The sequence below is a fragment of the Medicago sativa genome, chromosome 4 (genome assembly GCF_051527215.1).
Source record: "Medicago sativa cultivar Bolivia chromosome 4, Bolivia_mono, whole genome shotgun sequence".
In the NCBI taxonomy this organism is placed as follows: Eukaryota; Viridiplantae; Streptophyta; class Magnoliopsida; order Fabales; family Fabaceae; genus Medicago; species Medicago sativa.
In genome coordinates, this window is record NC_140752.1 from 58322899 (window position 1) to 58337622 (window position 14724).

Genomic DNA, 14724 nt, shown 5'->3' on the forward strand with positions numbered 1-14724 from the left:
TTTCTTCTTAATATTTGCCCGAGTGTTGTATGTGCGAGTAGATTTGTAGAGAATACGTCAGGCCACTTTTGAAACAGGTTGACCCTTTAATGGAAAAGACAAATTGTGTGAGACTCGGATTTGAAACTATGAAATGCAAAATGATTGCATGATATGTTTATGCAAAAATGGAAAATTTTTAATTTATCGAGGGACTTGTCAAAGTGATTGTAAACATCATAAGGAACATTGTTTCATTTGATAGTTTGAAATATTACGAACAGTTCCCTTAAGAGCAAAAGGAAAAGGACCCAAATGAAAGCTAAGGTCTAGTTAAGACTTTTGAAATTGTATTCCTTGGTGTTCCTTTTCATAAGGTCCACATCTCTGATGTTTACAAAAACTTATCTAAGTCCTTCGATATTTAATGAGAAAAAAAAAGTTTGTTTATGAATGAATGCATGTATGCATGATTATGCAAAAAGAACGGCGTGTTGGAGCCAGGGGTAACAACGCCATTTGGTAAGGACTATGGTTTCCATTTGCACATGTAACAATGGATCTACCAAGTTCTCAAAGTTTTCAACCACTTCTGAATATTATCGGGTTACAGGACTACTCCCGGTCCAATAACATTCGTAGGAAGGTCTCATTTGAGTGTAGTATCGCGTATCAACCAATTCAAGACTACTCCTGATTAGCCACCGCACTACGTCCTAAAAGGCCAAGATGGGTTAAAGGTAACTAAAGGTCCTCAACTTTAACAGTCACTTGAAAATAACAATGCCAATCACGACTACTCATGTCGACATAAATTACTTCCAGGAGACCTCCATTGAGTGGGGTTATCACATGTCCCATATCCCGAAACTTACTCTCGGTATGGGACTTTGATTATACCACCATCCTATCTTATGTTTCCCTCAAGTCCGGGTGTAGGACTTATCTCACCACTCACGTTTAAGAAAGGAGAAAGAAGAAGGAAGAACACATATATACACGAATTTCCATCTTTTCTTTTTTTTATTTTTTTTTTTGATTTTTTAAAGCAAGTTTAAAGCACAAAATTTTAAAAAAAGCCAAGTCAGGCTTAACCCTCTTAGGGGTCCCCAGTGAAGTCGCCGTTTCTGTCGCGTCATTTTTCGGAGATCAAGGCTACTTGATTAGCGTTTGACTCACTTTTTATTTCACGACTTTGAAAAAATTTATTTAAATTGGGGGGTCCGGGGGTTGGTTATATTTAGGGAAGGTATTAGCACCCTAAATATTCGTAGTACTCTACGAGAACCTTTTGGTTTTATTTAACATTTCGTGCTTTAAACTTGCTTTGAAAGAAAGTAATGAGATGTACATAAATGGTGAATAAAATAAAGAAAAAAAGGGTTGATTTTAATTTGATTTGAGAGGACGAGTCCTTTGCCTACGTACCCGTGAGGGATCAAAATCACGTAGTTCGGGGTAGAAATTGACGTTTGATTGGTTGAGTGTTTTTTATTAGTTTTGAAAAAAGGTTTTAAAATGAGAAGCCAAGTGGCAAATGAGAATTGAATTGTATTTTTTATATTGAAAGAAAAATGACTCAAAGTAGAATTAAAATTTGATTTGAAATTTGATTAAGAAAGAAAATAAAAAGAACGCTCGCTTGATTGAGAAATCAAGGTTTATTATGAAAATATTTTTGTGATTTTTGTTATTTGAATGTTTTTGTTGTTTTGGAATAGTAAATGAAAATTAAACTAACGGAGCAACAAAAATAAAAGCGCGTGGATTTTTGTAGTGATGTTGGGTCACCACAAAATCCCTAATCTAATTTTTTTTTTTTATTTTTTTGATATATATAAAGCGGTAAAGAAATAAAAGACACACACACACACACACACACACACACACACACACACACACACACACACACACTTTTCTCATTTATATTTACATTGGACCTAAATACATTCTAATTGCTGGAAAATAAATGACAATAATTAAAATGCTAAATAGAAATAAAATAAAATGCTAAAAAGAAATAAAATGCAAGAAAATAAAAGAAAGGGACAACCGAAGGGACAAAAATTACCGAAGGGACAAAATTCCGAAGGGACTTATTCCGAAGGGACAGAAAAAAGAGGGAGAAGAAAAGAATAGCTCGTTAACACAAGCTAAATGAGGGAGAAGAGAGAAAAGTTCTTTGACAACTCAAGAGAACTTTTGGTGTGTCAAATTGTGAAGGATGAGAGCTCTATTTATAGGTTCTAAGGTTGATGAAAAATGGAAAATTGGTTTAATGCACTTTGATGGGGATTTGAATGAGATTGATGGTTTTGGAATGTGATTTGAACGATTTTTCAAATGGGAGAGTTGACATGTAAAAATGGCATGATTGGTGGCACACTTGAGAAAGAAAAAAAATTGGACCTTGACACTATATTTTTTTGACAATTTTTGGACTCCTTAAAAAAGTTAATAAAAACCTAAAGAAGTAATTAAACGAAAAAAATAAAAAAAATGGTAAAATGAAAAATAAAAAAAATATAAAAATCAAGACTGAATAAAAATGAAAGATAAAAATAAAAACTAAAAGTTAAAAAAAAACTAATAAATAAAAAAAGTGAGAAGAGGACCCGAAGTCGGAAAAAAATGGGGTATTTTAAAATAACTCTCTGCCGAAATTTCCTTTGAAAAGTCAAAGACTATTCAGGGTCAGACAGCGTATGAATGTAGGATGTTAGGTCAAAAATTGGGGTATGACATCTGCGAAAAATAATTTATGGATCGACCGTCAGCACAATAAATAATATTGTTGTACCATTTATACACGGGACTCATAACGACATCTTTATCAATAATGAAATCTTTACTATTTTAAATATTTTTACATATAATTACACTAACCTCCCTTAAGATCTTCTTAAATAACACAAACACCCGCTCAATTTTTTAACTAAATACTAATCTCCCTTTTTTTTTTTTATCAAATTGACATGCACTTCTCTTATAATATAATATGGTTTAAACTTTGTTAATTCCATTAATTTTGAGAAATTATCTTCTTCATACAAGTGTGAAACTCATAATATTCGACCATTTTTCTTTCCATTTTTCATGTAGGTAATTTTTCCCAACTTATGGTTCCTGGGTCAAGGTGGTTTAATATTTAAACTCTAATGTAATAAAACAGATATATTGAAGATTATTTCCTTTTCATTGATCAACCACAATGTCCATCCACCAAAAAATTTCTCATTTCTATATTCTCTTTTGATCTCTTCGTAATTGTTGATGTTAGATTCTATTTGGTGGTAAAAACAAATGTTGTTATTGTTTCTCCATTACGAGAAAAACACTTCATTTAACTTATTTGTGAAAAGAGAAAGCTGATACAAACAAACTAAAATGACTGATTAAATTGTATATTTACAAAGTTATTGAAATGGATAGAATGAAGGGAGATTGATGTGTTTGGAAAATTAGAAGGGGTATCTGTGTTATTTAAGAAAATCTCAAGGGAAGTCAAAATAATTTCCCTTTTTATCATTAACGTCGACTTTATCATTGGTTTTTTTTCTATCTTCTCAATTTATATAACATTGCAATATGCTTGAATGCACACCCCCGCTTCGAATTAGCCCGTGCAGAGCACGAGTTAGTTGCTAGTTATTGTCAATATCATTAAATTAGCCTTTGAGAGCCATTATATCTACTTTGACCTATTTCCATACATTTTGTAAAGTTAAAAGTGAGATCAAAGAAAAGTGGTTATATAAGCATAAAGGAAAGTCATGACCGGTAAGAAAAGTGGCTATAAACGCATGATACTTTTTTATTTACCGGTCATGACTTAAGTAGAGTTCCATCATTTGTGTGCTCTGGAGCATGAATATCATGCATTTACAGCTACTCTTCTCAACTTATATTCCTCTATATGTTAGTTACCATGAATATGTGTAATTAATTTCTCTTTCTCTATTGGGATTAGGTTTAGTTAGCTATGATGCTAATGTAAACTCTTAATATATATATATATATATATATATATATATATATATATATATATATATATATATATATATAATCCTTGTTTCACTATATCAATGGTTTATTTTTGCACTTGATGCTTTTCAAACGTTAAATTCCGAAATTGATTATTTGATATTTAGAAAGTGCTAGACATAGAATTTTTTTATATAAAAATCTGAAATAAATCTATTTGTAGACGCTAGTTGCTAGTTGCTAGATATAACGCCATATTTACAATCACATACATAGTGGGGTGCCTTAATGTCATTGTATCGATTAATTGAGCGAGATATAAGAAGTTAATAGGTGCAATAGATCCATCCTCGTGTACATAAAAACATATGATAAGAGATTGGGGAAGTTATAGTTGAAACATTGAAAGTATACAATCGATTAAGAGGATTCATTAGAGGAATAGTTAACGACATCACAGTGATATAGCTCTATAATATTTCTGAACCGTTAAACAATTACCAAGTCCCATTGTATACAGTAATCGATAATACTTTGATACCGCTATATACAGAGATAATGTAGCGGAATTTGAACAAATCAATACTGTTCCGCGATTTGCTATTTATTCCACAATATTGTTAAGGAGTAAGACGGCAAAATGAGCCATTATTATCGACCTAAAAAGAAATATATCCATCGTTTATAGATCCTAAACTTGAAAGGAGGAAGCCTGCTTAATATGGATTTGTTGCCCTAGGATCAAACCAGTTTCCTGTATCTGCAGATCAAGAAGTGTTACATTTTTCATGCATTTATATCAACCATAGACTTAAAATTAACCAGCAAATAATATGTATATACCTCTCCAATGATGGGACTGTCAGAAAAATCTTTTACACCATCTTGGAACTTTGGAGCTATCTTGTTCACTACATCAACAACATTTCTTTCCCTGTCTGACAGTAAATGAGTAGTTAAATGAGGATTTAGTGGGTATAGAAAAGAAAAACATATGCAAAGTCAATTGTAAGCTTTCCATTAGAGAATCTTCTGGATGGATAGTGATTCACACGATCTCTTTCGTAGGGAAAGAAGTTTGCTTTAACAAGAGTAGCTAACTTGTTGTTTTTGCCAACATCAACAATAAGTCTAAAAATATGAACAAAGGAGAACCTCTGATTCATGCATTGCTCATCTTAGACTCAATTGTGGATGTTGGAAATAACAACAAGCTCGCTGAAAGTTCTTTTCCAATATCTCTGATAAAGGCATCATTCATTTTGCAACGGCTCCTGCAACGCAAAAGAATTGAATTATAAGTCCAGAAACTATCAACGAATCATTGTTTCATCTTTGCATATTCAAGTTATGAAGTTGAACCTTTTATCATATTAGAATAGAGATCTTCTAATAGTTTTTATGTTATTTTTTATAATAGAGTTAGTTTTATGTTATTTTTTATAATAGAGTTACTTAGAGTAGGAACAGTAACTAAATTTTTTATAAGTAAAAAATGGGAAATGTAGGTACTATAGAAAAAAGCACAAGTATTTTTCAGAATGAATTTGGACTTCAAATAAAATTTATCTCCGTTGAAAAATAAAATGGGATCTGATCATCCAATTATGATAGAATGCAGTTTTGGATCTGATAAACTGAGTGAGGTAAAAATTTGAACTACACAAAAATTGTATCCATACCAAAGAATAGTATTTTATTGGATTAGAACACAAATGGAAAAGTTAGGGTTTCAAATAAAATTAGGGATTTTATGTTTTAAAGCATGAACTGATTGTTTAAAATGAAGAAAATTCTTACCTTTCGAGATGAATATATGACCAAGTTGGCTAGGATTTTAAGGGGAAGAGAGCTTCTCTAATTCTTGATGTGTTTGTTGGTGCGGACACACCATGCATATATATAGGCTGAAAAATGAAAGAAGAAAGGCATGCATTTATTGTTTTTAGTTTTTTTAAGAGGAAAGTAACTTGTGAAAGAAGAAAGGCAGGCATTTATTGTTTTTAGTTTTTTAAGAGGAAAGTAATTTGTGAAAGAAGAAAGGCAGGCATTTATTGTTTTTCGTTTTTCAAGAGGAAAGTAATTTGTGAAAGAAAAAAGGTAGACATTTATTGTTTTTAGTATTTTACTCCTTCCGTTTCAAAATGAATGTCATTTAAAGTTTTTATACACACATTAAGGGGAGTGTATTTGATTAGGATTTTGAAGGACAATTTTTGCTTAAAAAAGTCACAAAGATTTTAAAAGATTTTGTAGGATTTTAATGACTTTCATGATTTTAAAAGACAATCAGGATTTTCAATTTGGATTTCAATGGATTTACATCATAAGATTTTAAAGGATTTTATGTATTTATAAGATTTCAAAAGATTTTATGAATTTTAAGTACTCATTGAAAAGAAATGATTACAACACACTCTCTATCATAACATTTTGAATACATGCTCTTATTTTTTATTTTATTTTTATGAGAGATAGAGAGGGGGAAGAGAGGAAGGAGAGCAGGGAGAAAATAGAGGAGATAGAGGGAGAAGAGAGAGAGAGAGAGAGAGAGAGAGAGAGAGAGAAGTGGGAGAGAGAGAAGGGAGAGAGAGGGGAGAGAGAGAGAGAGAAGGGAGAAGAGAGAGAGACGAAGAGAGAAGGGAGAGAGAGAGAGGAGGGAGAAAAGAGAGGAGAGAGGGAAGGGAGAAGAGAGAAGGAAGAAGGGATAAGAAAGAGATAGTAAAAACTTTTAAAGAAAAACAATCCCAAGAAATCTTATGTCTTCATGAAAGACTTTTTTTTGTTAAAATTTCACTAGACAATCTCACAAAATCCATCAAAATCTAATTTATTAAACAATCCTTTGAAATTTGAATGATTTTGAATACCATGAGACTTTTTTTAAGTGATGAAAAGTCTTGATTGAATACCTCAAGACTTTTTTAAAATGACAAAGAATCTTGATTTAATACCACAAGACTTTTTGAAAATTGCAAAGAGTCTTGATTGAATACCACAAGACTTTTTCATAATTAAAAAGTCTTTTAAAATCCCTTAGAATCCTAATCCAATACATCCCCCCTAAGAAATGCATAAGAGAGATGTTATTTTACCAAATTATTCTAATCAACAATTGGTTTGTTTTTCATCAAAGAAAAATAATACTTTGGCATTTATTGTTTTGCTTATAATATGGGACGAAGGGAGTAGTGTATATAATATTAATTGAAGGGTACAATTGAAAAGAAAAAGTTATTATTGCATTGAAAACTGAAAGTGACATTCATTTTGAAACAGCTTTTTGGCTAAAACGACACTTATTTTCAAACGGATGGAGTAAGAGGAAAGAAATTTACTATTTTTCATTAGTGTTTTTTCGTGTCTTTCTGTTTATCAATACCCATTTTATAATTTATTTGTTAATGCTTGAAAGAGGAGTTAAGATACTCTTCATTTGTCAAAATAAATGAAGGATACAATTTGAAGAGAGATAGACACAAAAAAGAGGGGTTATGATCCTCTCCATTTACTTAAAGTAAATGGACAATGCAATTTGGCGAGAGATAGTGGATATTATAATTAAATGAGTCTCACCATCATTAATTACTTTATTGTGTCAAAAAAAAAATAATTACTTTATACTGTTTTTCAAGATTTTTTGTCTGTATCTTTCCAAATGGAGAAAATGGAGACAATTATAAGTTGAGAGGATTTTGACTCTTGAAAGAGACTAGAGAATTAATTATTAATGCTTGGAAGAGACTATAAAAAGAATTGAATTACGTCAATGCCTTTATAGCCCTCTTACAAATTTTGTGTTGCGTGCCTTATTTACTCAGATGGTTAGAAACATTTCCTCAACCACACCTTTCTTGTATTCATGTCGATGGTACCAATAACTGTTGGAACATTGGTGTGAAGTTAGAAAGAAATTGGAAGGTTGGAAGATTAAACACTAAGTAATTAAACTTTGATCTAGTGTTGTGTGAATTAAAAAAATAGAATGTGGGGGTCCCACATAAAATAGAACACACACATTAGTAGTGTTTAAATTGCGGTATTTAATTTTAAATACCCGATAATGATGAAAATAGAGCAAATAGTCACTTTAGTCCCTGACTTTGCACCTCGCTGTCACATATGTCCCTGACTCAAGATTAAATACAAACAAATCCCTGACTCTACACTTCCGTTAACACTTTAGTCCCTGCCGTTAAAAAAATCTGTTAAGTGATGATGTGGCACGCTGACAAGGAGTATGACGTGTCACAGGGACTAAAGTGAAAGTAAAAAATGGTCACTTTGGTCCCTGAATCGAAAATCAATATCCTCAATTTACTGTTAGATCCCTGACTGTGTGTACTTACAGTCAGTTAGGTCCCTGAATCGAAAATCAATATCCTCAATTTACTGTTAGGTCCCTGACTGTGTGTACTTACTATCAGTTAGGTCCCTGACATTAAACACGAAATTTCACTAAAATCTTTGGCAAATTGTTAGTTTAACATGCTACTTACTCAACACTAAAGTATTTGTGCTAAATATCAAAATATTATTATAACACTTATAAAAATGATTCCATAGTTTAATAACAAATGTTTCCATAACATAACTATTAAGTCATTAATGTCAACCATAGAGTAATTAAAAGATTGCACCATATTTGGGCATATAATTCAACAAGTCATTACATAATGATTCAGCAAAATATTAAACAAAATATCGCACCACAATTGTGCTTATAATTTAGCAATTTCGGTACATAAATAAACTAACAAACATCACATAGTTGACCTCGGACCCCTTGGAGTTGGCATGAAAGATGTAAGCATTTGTAGTTCATTCAGATGTGCATTTGGATTTTGACCCCTAATTTCGTGTTTACTATCAGGGACCTGACTGACAGTAAGTATACACAGTCAGAGACCTAACAGTAAATTGATGATATTGATTTTTGATTCAGGGACCTAACTGACAGTAAGTATACACAGTCAGGGATCTAACAGTAAATTGAGGATATTGATTTTCGATTCAGGGACCAAAGTGACCATTTTTTTACTTTCACTTTAGTCCCTGTGACACGTCATACTCCTTGTCAGCGTGCCACATAATCACTTAACAGATTTTTTTAACGGCAGGGACTAAAGTGATAACGGAAGTGTAGAGTCAGGGACTTGTTTGTATTTAATCCTGAGTCAGGGACCTATGTGACAACGAGGTGCAGAGCCAGGAACTAAAGTGACTATTTTCTCATTGTAATAGTAATTATTATTTTTAATTCATGGATATCACTCCCCATAATTTTAGTTTATGTTGGTTGTGATAAGATTGAGAATCCAACTGAATTTCCTATATTTCCTTCGTTAGTGGATTTGTTTCTTTTTGAACTTATCCGATTAGTTTTTTACTTGAGCTGATCTGTGGGTTGCTTAATTTTTAAGTTTACTTAATTCTTAAGTTTCTCCAAATTAGTTACAAACTCTCCCTATAAAAGGAGAGTTCACCTAGTTCAAAAATCACACCAAAGAGTATCATTGAGTTGTCGGGAACTCTTTCTCTCTTCTCCATTTCTTGACTTGTGTTGACGAGTCTTTCTTCTCTTCATCTCCTTTTTCTGTCCCTTCGGGATTAAGAGTGTTCTTAAGACCATAGTCCCTTTTCGGTTTAATGTCCCTTCAGAATTAAGAACGGTCTTAAGTTCATAGTCCCTTTGATATTTTTATGTCCTTTGGAATAAATAATAATTTAAGATCATAGTCCCTTTTCGGTTTAATGTCCCTTCGGAATTAAGAAGGGTCTTAAAAACATAATCCCTTCGATAATATAAGTCCATTCGAAATAAAGAGTACTATTAAGATCATAGTCCCTTTTTGGAACAATAATGTCCCGTCGGAATTAAGAATGAATGATCTTAACGGTATATAAAATATTTCAATATTTTTCTATTTGAGGAGAAATGGTGGTATCACCATATTTGAATGGTCGTAGTGCCATGTTGATGTTTTGGAGAAATTAAAGTTAGAATGGTGGTAACATCATATTTGAGTGGTCTCAGCACCATAACAGAGTGGTAGCAATACCATATTAAAGTGGCTTCAGTATTAAAGAGTGGTCTTAGTACCATATTTCAAGGTGTAAATCTCTAACGATTTTCTACAGTGCAGTAGTTAACCGCACAGTTGTAGCTGGGCTTGTTTTATCCTGGAGGCGGCATGGTTGATAGTCTGCCTTGCACAATTTTGGGCAGTGCCACGAAACGTCTTAAAGAGAGCGACCTAGTCGTGACTCAACCTAGTAAAAACTTCGGTAGACAATAGAATTTGGAAATTCAAATATAACAGTATGAAAATCCAAAACATCAATAACTAACAAGAGGCTTTGATGAGCCAACAGATGCACATGTAAATCAAATGGTTGTTCAAATAACACAACTCTTTTTTCTAATATGTTAACACCAGTAAATTATAAGCAATATTTTTTAGGAAAAAAAAATATAATTTTAATATATTTAATTTTTTACATTTAGCTTCTTTGGTAAGTGTTCAAATTTTGGGGGTGGGGAACCATAGCAAATCTTGGGTCATGAAAGCCTCTACTCTTACTCCCTCCGTCCCAAATTGATATTGTGTAGGAAAGAGATATTATGAGTTGTTTTACAGAATTGTCCTTAATAAATGACATGGGAAAAATAAATGAAAGAATTGAAAGAAGAAAGAGTAATAAATAGTTAAAGATATAATAGGAAAAGTAACATTAATATTTCATTGGTATCGTAAAGCGACATATAATTTGGGACAAATTTTTTTCTAAAGTGACATACAATTTGGAACGGAGGGAGTATTAGTTACCATTGAAATGAATACAAGAAGGTGTGGTTGAGGAAATGTTGCCAACCATACGAGTAAATAAGGCACGCAGTATAAAATTTGTAAGAGGGCTATAAAGGCATTGACGTAATTCAATTCATTCTATAGTCTCTTTCAAGCATTAATAATGCAATGTATTAATGTGGCTGTTAAGGTAGTTGGTCAAGCATTAATAATGCAATGTATAAAATTTCCGGGTTAAGATCCTCTCCATTTGTGATTTGTTCCATTTGATGCAATTTGGAGAGAGATAGACACAAAAAAATTAATGATGGTGGGATCCACTTAGTGATAGGACCCACCACTTACTTTTTTGTGTCTATCTCTCTCCAAATTGCAACAAATGGAACAAATTACAAATGGAGAGGATCTTTACCCCACTACTATAGTACTTCGATGGTTAGAATATCTAGAGTATTAATACTCTCTCCATTGTCAATTATAAGCAAATTTTTACTTTTTAGATTCATTCAATTAACGATATATGTGGTCGATAATATATATTACATACATCAATAATTGAATGAACCTAAAAAATCAAAATTTGCTTATAATTGACAACGGAGGGAGTAACTAATAAGGATCGTATGGAGTATTAGATTACTCATTTGTGTATAAAAATATTCAATGTTAATTTTTCTTATAAGCAAAACACAACTTTTTAGATTCATTGAATGATTAATGTATCTGATTTATATAAAGATCATATACATAAATATTCAATGAACCTAAAAAGTTGTTTTTTGCTTATACATGTGATCGAAAAGAATAGTAAATAGAGAAAAAAGTTCTTATAAGTGCGACAAGTAAAACGGAAAAGGGAGCAAGAAATTAACCGTAGAATGTTTTTTTTTAAAAAGGAAAATGCAAACTTGTGGCCTTAAGGCACAAGATAAGAACCCAAAATTAGAAATAAAATCTTAAAAATTGTGTATTTTTAATCTTGAAAGCTTTAAATTTTATGTTGGAAAATATGTGGAAATTGAGTAATTGACTAAACACAAATTCCCACAATGGGCATATCTAATGTAGTGTGAATTGAAAAAAGTTGATGTCTCACATCGGATGGATCACACATTAGTATGATTAGAAAGACATATCAGATATATGTTACAGATAATTATAATCAATTAAGTTGTGTCCATCAGGCTCCAGATTATGCTGGATGGGATTTCCCCGAAAAGGAAATCTACACAACAACAGTTAAGTCGTGACTCTCTAATTCCACGTCAGTAGTGGAGTTGAGGTTCCCCATCAGTAGTTGACAGGCATTCTTCCTATGCAAGTCTTCTGCGATGACAAGAGGAGTCCGACTCTAGCCTCAGATAGGAATTTAGTCGATTTATTAGAGCGAATGTATTCAGGGTTACTCCACTCAGATGCATTTCGTAAAATGAACTCGTATAATAATTGTGTGATACACGCTAACTTCTAACATAATGAGAAATATGATTATGATTATGATTATGACTGAGAATTATGGTAGTATACAGTCAGGGATCTTAAGTTCCCCCTGATCGCTAAGATATGTAGAACAGTAAATCCTAAAATAGGATTAAGTAGAGACAGATGGTGATCGTAGGAGATAGATATCTGGCAAGTGTACCAAAAACTATCAAAATAGTAATAAATATCGATCCACAAGGACTCTGTTAATTTCAATTCTAGCAAGCACGTTATACATTAGGATGTGTAAAGTTTGTATTTGGTTGCCTTAGGTAGAAAAGTTGGTTTTATCAGACTTACTTAAAGTAGAAAAAGTGCGAGAGAAAATTATATTGAGATGAATGGTTAAGCCGGTGAATCTGCTATTGCTTTATATGAAAAGTCTACCTCTCTTTACTCTCAATTACTACTCAGTTTTTACGATAAATCAACTAAGTGGTTTTGATCAATCTCTTGACTCAAAACCCTTTCCTAAGTTATAACCCTATTATTCTCTTAACTTGATTGAATAACCGTGGAAGCGATGTTGGAACGTTAATTCATGTATCATAACTCTCAATTTCCTATCTCTAGGTTCCTAGTGTTGAGTTAAACAAAATTACTATTTCAGGATTAAAAGCTAGGGCTAGTAGTCATTCAATTCCTAAGATCAATTCATGTGATTGCAAGAAGCTAGGGTTAGTAGTCATACAAAACAATAACATGAAAAGCAATAAACACAAGTAATTATGAATAAAAACTGAATAGCATTGATTATAGAGAGAGTTCAACTACAAAATCATATATTACAATAGTTTCATCATGGCTTAACCAAACTAAAGGTTTAGCTACTCATAACTAAACAATCATAAGCATAAACAAGAGAAAACATACATAAATCTAACCAACGAAGAGTTGGTATGAGATTCAGGGCTTGTTCCTTGGTCTCCTGCCGTCCTCTGTGCTCAAAATCGCAATAATAATCAGTACCCTAACCCTTGCTAGCAGCTGGCTATTTATAGAAAGAATTTAGGGTTTCAGAAAAAGCCCATCGTCGTGCCACGTTTCGGGACCATCGTGGCACGATGTCTTCATTAATCTGACGTGGCAGCAAGTTCATCAACCAATTGTGGCACGTTTCGTTTTCCTTCGTGCCACGAAAAATCCAGAATGTCACCATGAGCTCCACATCGTTGCAACGTGCCACGACCAGTAACCAACGTGGCACGTTTGCTTAAACTTGGGTAATATTTTGTTGTTTTCTCATTGTTTCTTCTGTTGAGCTTTTGTTCCTGTTTTGGTTTGATTTCACCATGAATTCATGGCAGTTGACTCTCTAAATGCTATAATAAAGGCATAAATGCACCTAAAAACTAATGTTGATGCACCGTCATCACAACCCCAAACTTAAACCATTCCTTGTCCTCAAGGAATCCAATTTGCAAATTGAAAAATCGCAGTGAGATAACAACTTACCAACCAATGATATGCTTAAAAAGTTCACTCCTTTCCGGTGTAATGATGTACCGGATGCCTAGCTCTTTCCTCCGAATCCACAACTCCACGCAATTGTTTGAATAGGGTCACACAATCATCATGCAGGTCTGCTGTATTACCATAAGCTTGAAAAATTTCTAAACTGTCAATCAAAGTCAGAGTTAAGTACACACTTTTAAGGTCTTTCAGGGTTATAACGGGGCTTAGGTGAAAGGTGGATATATTTTGGGAAGTAGTGTTATAAAACAATGAAGTTAAGCTCATACTACTTGGGTATCTTTTGGAACATTACAGAAAACCAGTCTCCTTCCTTTCAAATTTATAACAGAAGAGTACTAGAGAACTTATTCTTTTGAGACATATAAACATTGTTGGTCTCATACACAAGATTCTTTTCTTTTCATATTTTTTTTTGCACATTTTCAAGTGCTTTTTGCTTTGTTTTTCAAGAGATAAAATATAAAATTTAACAATTTCTCTTCTCTTGGTTCTCTAGTACCCCACCCCAAACTTAGTAAGTTGCTAATTCCAGAAGCAACCCCAAACTTGAACATTTCACACAACCTAGAGAGCTTACTTCAAACAAATAATTGGGACATTCATTCCTAAGGCCTTCTAGGTTTGTAACATGGCTCGTCACCGAACAAAAAGATCTATACCTAATGGCTCAATTTGGCTTTACAAAGGATAAATAATGCATAAATCAAGGTAGGCTCAAAAAGGCTCAAGGTACCAAGCACTTTGCCTTAGTGTGTACAAAACAAGACCAATCAACAAATAGAGAAATATCGCAAGTTCTAGAAATAGCAGTTGCATGGAACACTCATATATGTAAAATTGGAAAAATAAAATTTTGGCTATGGACCTTACAACTTGAGGTATCTGGGAGTTGTGGCTACCTACTTCCTTTGCCGAACACTTCCCTTTGGATCAATTGGGCATCATCATCCTTGAACTCTTTGGCATATCATTGGTATAGCACTGTTATGAA

The 14724-nt window shown here is 32.8% G+C and overlaps 1 long non-coding RNA gene across 1 annotated transcript; it reads right to left on the reverse strand.

The window, feature by feature from the left end:
• Positions 1–4396: 4396 nt before the first annotated feature.
• On the reverse strand, positions 4397–5884 carry LOC146930216 (uncharacterized). Its single transcript, XR_015008318.1, has 3 exons — positions 5764–5884; positions 4807–5237; positions 4397–4723 (listed from the first exon to the last, which is right to left on the reverse strand). It is a non-coding gene; the product is annotated as an uncharacterized LOC146930216 (long non-coding RNA).
• Between the last annotated feature and the right edge of the window lie 8840 nt (positions 5885–14724).